Source organism: Falco punctatus (genome assembly GCF_963210335.1).
Source record: "Falco punctatus genome assembly, chromosome: 19".
In the NCBI taxonomy this organism is placed as follows: Eukaryota; Metazoa; Chordata; class Aves; order Falconiformes; family Falconidae; genus Falco; species Falco punctatus.
The window spans coordinates 5,286,635-5,293,310 of NC_137599.1; the positions used below are offsets into that span (position 1 = coordinate 5,286,635).

The window sequence follows — 6,676 nt, forward strand, 5'->3', positions numbered from 1 at the left end:
TTCTAGCTTGCAAAACATGGTAAAGCGGTGTCTGGGAAGGCTTGCGTGAAACCTGTATCAGGAAAAAACTTAGGAGTTGTGGTAGGTTGTGGTAGCCCCCTCCATCCTGACTTGTTTTCAGTGAAATTCAAGACCAAACAAAAGGTTTGCTTTTCCCTTAAAGAAAGGTAAGTATTAATACAGATCAATATGCTATAACCATTTATCTTTGCCACCTGTAAAACTCAGTAAGTTTCTGGTGTGCACTATTTTGTGGAAAAACTGTGGGAATTCTTCTGAATCTAGTTTTATAAAGGAATCAATCCTTATGTGGTTATAGCGGTGGTTTTTATGTCAATTCGCCCTTGCACCAGCTTGTGTATTATGGATGAACAATTGCACAGAGTAGAACACTTAAAATAATTAAGTTTCTGTTAGTGTTGTGACAGCTGGTGGCTATGGGTGACTGATGTTTCACTAATTTCTCACAAATAGTAGAATATTTCAGTTATCAGTGTCTTACACTAAGACCAGTTCAAGAAAAAAACATAACTAACCTTCTTTTGAAAATCAGTGAGACCGCATCCCATAATGCAGATATTACAAACTGCAGTTCTGGTCCACAACATGGTGGACAAATGCAGAGCGGATAACAGATAATACAGGCAGCTTGGCATCACTGTTGCGTTATTGTGATCCCTTGGACTTACCAATGCTAATCCAGCCATCACATAAGCACTTTTCTGGCACGTAATGTACGATGGCTTCTTGCCTTTTTCAGCGATAAGGGGTTTAGGTGAGCTTTATATTTTTTTCATTCTGCTGTGGAAGCACAGTACAGCTCAGTCATGAACACAAATGTGAGCCATGCCTGAGAAACTGGAAGACGCAGTGGGTGCAGGCACAGCTGAAAAATATTTGTTATCTGAGTTCATTTTCCTCAAATGAGTTCTAATGGCTCTTTTTATTGTTTTTCTTTTGGATTTGTAAGATGGGTGCTCTAAAATGGAATCTGTTGCATTGCTGGTTCTGTATGACCTCAATTTACTTACTTGTCTGATGACTGGTGTGTTTGATGGCCATGATGTGTCACAACTGCCTGTAGCCAAGATAGAACTTTGGGTTTCCCCACTTTGTTTTTCCCTTGTGTGGTGTTTTTGTTTCTTTTTAGCCTGTTTTCTGTTCTGCTTGTGTTGTCCCAGACATGCCCAAGAGAATTTTCTCTGTTGTACACCTGGGTGATATGATCTCATGTCTGAGTGTTCATAACCCATATGCTTTATGAGGTGCATCATGTGATAAAAAAGTTAATCCACTGAATGACTAAGCTCACCACTGATGAAAATAATTGTATGACCTGGTAATGCAATAATCTTGGCAAATATAAATAACAAACACTGCAGTGGTTTATTGGAGCTCAGTGTTGTATTAAGAGATGCCCACTGCTAAACCCCAGGGATAAAATCTATAAAATGAGGGAGATAAAGCTGTCCATGGAGTTCTCTGTTCTCACCTTACTTGTGAGGAAAAGTCATCCTGGACAATAAAAATTGCTTGTATTTGTTTTCTGGTTATTCTCATGCCAAAACACTGCAGAAAAGTCTCCCATCAGTGCAAGTGGTCGTCTTGTGCAGCTGCACGGTGGTCTTCATGATCAATCTGACTGCACAGCTATTTGGTGTTTGGTTTTACTGTTTTACTGCTGTCATCGTGAATTTGATCAAGTGCAATGACCAGAGTCATTAGATCCACCTGCTTCAGCATTCTCCTAAGAAAAAAGGAATCTCTGGCTAATATCAACGTCACATAGCAGCTTCTATCCTCCACAAATACTTGGCATAGTGGAGTGAAGGGGGGGGGGGGGGAAAGGGAGCAGTGGAAGAGTGTGTACCAGTGCCAGAGTGTGTACCAGCAAGGCAGAAAGCTTGCTGTTAGCGTGGCCTATAAAGCTGAATTATTCTGTGCTGGGATCTGAAGCACTGTCCTGGCAACTTTAATAGGTGTAAAGGCACCTTCTGCTTCTGGCCTGTTAAACTTCCCCCAAGAGCTACCTGACCAGCCTAGATAACATGTGACTGGAAACTCAGTGCTAGAAAAAAATCGCTGACACCGAGCACACGGAGAATTTGCACAGTACGTAAACATATACTTTCTGTATGACTGTGGCTCTGAAACCAGGATCAAGCTTTAATGTGCAATTACTACAAACTATCATGGAAGTTAAAAATCACTGTTTCCACTAAAAATCAGGAAGCTAAAATATGGCTTAATTTAGATAGGAAGCAAATTCTTACAGTTAGGGTCTTATGGACATACATTTGTCTGATGCATAGTTGGTCTGGGGATCTTGGCTGGGACTCATAGTGCTACCCCCAAAAGAAGTGAACGACAGAAACTCTAAGTTTCTCTCGCTGGGTCTTTATTTGAATGTAAGCTACAAAGTTTGTTACAAAACTTTTTCTGCCATAAATCGTGCTGTCAGACCCAGGTTGCAAGTCTCTTACAGATCAGCAGTTCTTTGTAGAAAGTCAACACCTATAATGAAACTGGTGGTAATAGTTCTTTCTGTACACATTCTCAAAAATATAAGCAATAGGTTCCGTCTTGTCCATAAATATTATAGTTTGCACCTGCTTGAGTGAGTAGACTTGCCTGCCAAAGAAACTATCTTCATTTACCTACTGGAGACAGACTGTATAGTGTGCTGTTCCTAACAAAAGCCCCTGCGCTGCTCAATTTTCCCTCCTCCCCTTTAGGCTTCTAAATTATTGACAATAAGATAGCAGCTGCGAACAGATACACTTATTTCAGTATAGCAATATCGTATTCTAGCATTCTTTCTGGATGTTTCCTTTACTGCTTTAGTTTTCCCATTTTAGTTAGTTTAGAAATCTATTAAAATATAACAAGTCAATGGATGGACTGTATAAATGGCTCTGCAGAGTTTTAAATTTACTTTCAGTGACCCTGTATCAAACTGGCCTGACCTGCAAATCAACAGATGATTTAACCGCCATCTTTACGAATTTCATCTTGGCTCTAAAATTTATAATGTGATCTCTCTGCCTCTTACATAATTACCAGTAATAAAGACTAGCACTCAGAATTTAGCTGAGAATTATTTTGATGATGCATGAAGCAGAAGAGGCTCCAGATGCTCTCTTGAACAGCTATCGCTGCTTAGTAAGCAATTAGGAGTAGTCACAGTCTTTCACTGTATTTAAACAGCAAGTAGGCTACTGGGGCCTCATCCTTATAAAGGTTTGTAAGTGTTACTGAATTGTAAACAATATTTTAAGACTGGGAGCTGGAATTCTACGTGTGATAGTGCAGTAAGTGGATAAGACTTTAGGGATCCATTTGAAATACATATATTAAAGTATTGAAATATTATTAAGTTCTGCATAAAATGCAGTTCCATACAAAGCAAAGACGCTGATGGAAAGGTCACTGTGTGACTTTCTGTTGCTTTTTACAAATCTTACGATACAAGATAATGAAATAAAAATTATGTAATTTAGAAATAACCATCTTAAAAGAACTACTCTCAGACAATATAACCAAGCGGAAAGAACTTTTAACATATTCTGGAGTGGTTTTCTCTATTGCTTTCTGGCCTGAGAGCCTGCATCCCTCTTATATGGCATTCCCCTCACATACTGAGCATTGCTGATGAACTTCAGTCTTCCCTGTGCTTCATATCTCACGCCAGTTGATCAAAGCTGTACACAAAGTAAGTATATTTGTTTTCTTAGAATTGATTCTATTCATGGGGAAGGCTGTGTGGCTGCTGGTGGCAAATTAAAGCTTTGTCCTACTACTTCTAAAACTTGTCAATGCAAAATTGCCCATTACCTTAAATAAGCTTGGTCTGTTCATTAGCAGGAAATTAGTAGCATCAAGGTCTAACAGAGTATTGGTTTCACAGACAGGAAGCTAGAAGTCTGATCACAGGAAACTTCAGTGACGTAAGATACTATCAGAACCCAAAATATACTACGGACAGAACAAGTCTTTTCTGAGCAATCTCTAGACACTGATGATTCATCAAGTCTTTACTAAAATAATAAATTGAAACATTCTAGGATTAATATGCTAGCAGGTGTCTTCAGCCTCACCGTGACAACACAGGCAGCAAGCTAGGAGTACAGAGCCGTAAAGACCACTTGAGGATGGACTGAGCTTCTGTTTTGTAAGCTTGCTTAGACTACAGTGTTACAGCTTTATGGGATAATCCTCTTTTCAATCTTTACTCATTTTCACTCTGTTTCTCCTTAGAATGATAAACACGTCCTGCTATTCCTCATTCCAGACTGGCTATAAAGATTGTTTCAACAAAATACATTGTTATGCCAACACAATGATTTCTGGAGTTTTGTTTAATTCTACTCATAAAAGGAGTATGTGTCTGTGCCAACTATTATTGAAGGCTAAATCTTGTCTTAACATGTCTGAGAATGACATTACAAGGTAAGTACAATAACTGGATGACTCAATACATGCAGAACAACACTGGGTTCCTGCCTATGGGGAAGGGTGTGGAAGAGGAGACAGTTACCCTCTGTGGTTGTTCGAACCGTACAGGAACAGTCTGGCCGCTTCGTGGTTTCATATGATGATTTCACCTGTACAAATCAGAGGATTGATTAATACGCCTGATTTACTCGGGGGATTTTACAGTTGCTAATACCAAATCTCTAGCTTTCTAGCTGAAATATCTGGTCACCTTAGTGCAGCTCTACCTTGCCCTCTGTTTGAAGCTGCATGTTAAAGACAGACTTCATCTCTGTGTGCTTAGAATCTCTCTGCACGCCTGAAGATTTATTTGTTGCCCGCTATACAATCTTACCTTCTAAACATATCCAGATGCTTAATCACTTGTGCTCAACTAAATTAGAAACAAAGGAGAGGTAACGTGAGAGAAAGGTATAGCAGTGTGATCCAAGGAGCAGTATGCAAATTTCTGGACAGAATATTCCATCTGGCCTGTAAAAATAGATGTGTTCCACGCACCAGAGGAGATAATGTGAGCTATATTCATGGAGAAACTAGGGAGATAAATCTGAGGTGCTAAGAGCAAAATCATAGACTACTGAGCACAATGCAGTCTTAGGTAAGTACCATGACAACATTTTTCTGAAAGAATCAAAGATATCTAAAGAGATGTCAAAATCAAAGTTTCTTAGACACAAAATATATAGTCTGAGAAGGTATTTCAAAAATTGATAACATAAATGATCAAAGGAATCAAGAAAGCTGATAACAAACTTAGTTAGCAACCATCTTGAACTACTTCTCTTGGTGCCTGAGCTATTTAGCATCTGTAAAAGAAGAGAGAAATGAACCTTTTTATAGCCTGTGCAAACAAGAGATGAATAGTCAACTTGGATATTCTGATATCCAAAAATTTTATATAGACTTGCCAATAACTCAAAAGGTTATCAGAGATTGTTATTGAAGAGATTATTTTTGGAGGGCGAAAATACAATTTAAAAAAACCTTTGCCACCAGAACATTAATTGCACACCTGCAACTCCTGCTCTGCAGAAGACACAATGCGTTCCTATTGGCATTGTCATGTTCATTGTATACAGTGATCACATGCAATCTGTACAAGTATCTCACACACCACAGCCTATGCAAGTTTTGCTCTCAAAATTTGTCATAAAAACCTCATAATGCATTTTCATACTTCTGCTGTTCTCAAGCAATACACGGCAATGTCGCCCATTGTAAAAGGCCAATGTAACATTGAAAACACGTCAGCTAAGCAGTAGCAGATAAACAAAATACCTCTCTCTCTCTGGCATAAATTGATCGCTTGTTCGCAATCTCAGGAAGTGAAAACAAGGATTAAGAAAGACTTAAAGAATGACCTTATGTTTTACTTGTTATAACACATCGGGAAGATAGTGTGGACAAAATTCCACTGATTCTAATCATGTCCTACATCTTTAATAACAGAACAAAAATTTGGTGGTTTCTGCAGGATTAATAATTACATACAAAAATTAATGATGACTTTTCACAGTTAGAAAGGAAGGCCTTGTTTCCATAAAATGAAAATCATAGTGGCTAATTGTAAACGTGTGCCACTTAGTAGCTATGATGAAAATACCTAACACTATTTCTGCAGTTCATCAGTTTCTGTGCCTGAATGAAAACTGCGGAGCTGTGCTCAGTACAGCTACTGGTGTCCCATGGTATCACCCCTTGTAAAACAGGTTCTCTGAAGGCAGGCCTTGTCCACAAGGAATAAGGTAAGGGAAGAGGTGAAGAAGGAAAAAGGGAGGGGAAAATAAGCAGTTGGAGGCTGAATGGTTATTTAAGAAGAAAGGGCAAGAGACTCTGAAGCCAGAAGCTATGATTTTCTTCTTAAGACGCTCTGTTTACATAGGCATTTTCAGTGACTTAATATTTTAAGAACTGTGACACGCCAACGCTTGAGAATATTTTCCATATCAGATAGCCTAAGTCAACCTGCTAAAGTTCTTCCCCAAGGGCCAAATTCAGTCTTGTTGCATCACTGCAAGTCTGCTGAAGCTAGTCTGTATGCTGGTATTAGTGAAAGGGGAATACAGCTTGGAAAACACAAATGTTTTCCATTAATTTTTTTCTCTTTTTGAAGCTGATGCTGAAGACTATCTGCAATTCAAGACTGTCCATGTTTAGGCTACATCCTGCAAAATGCATTAAA

General features: G+C 38.8%; 1 long non-coding RNA gene across 3 annotated transcripts in view; it reads left to right on the forward strand.

The window, feature by feature from the left end:
* Positions 1-6,676, forward strand: part of LOC308055696 — a 52,492-nt gene that overhangs the window by 14,513 nt on the left and 31,303 nt on the right. For 2 of the 3 annotated variants that reach the window (XR_013924593.1, XR_013924594.1), the window contains exon 2: positions 4,258-4,449. This is a non-coding gene — a long non-coding RNA (uncharacterized lncRNA). Of the gene's footprint in view, positions 1-6; positions 4,450-6,676 lie in introns of all 3 variants that reach the window. The other variant, XR_013924592.1, reaches the window with a different exon arrangement.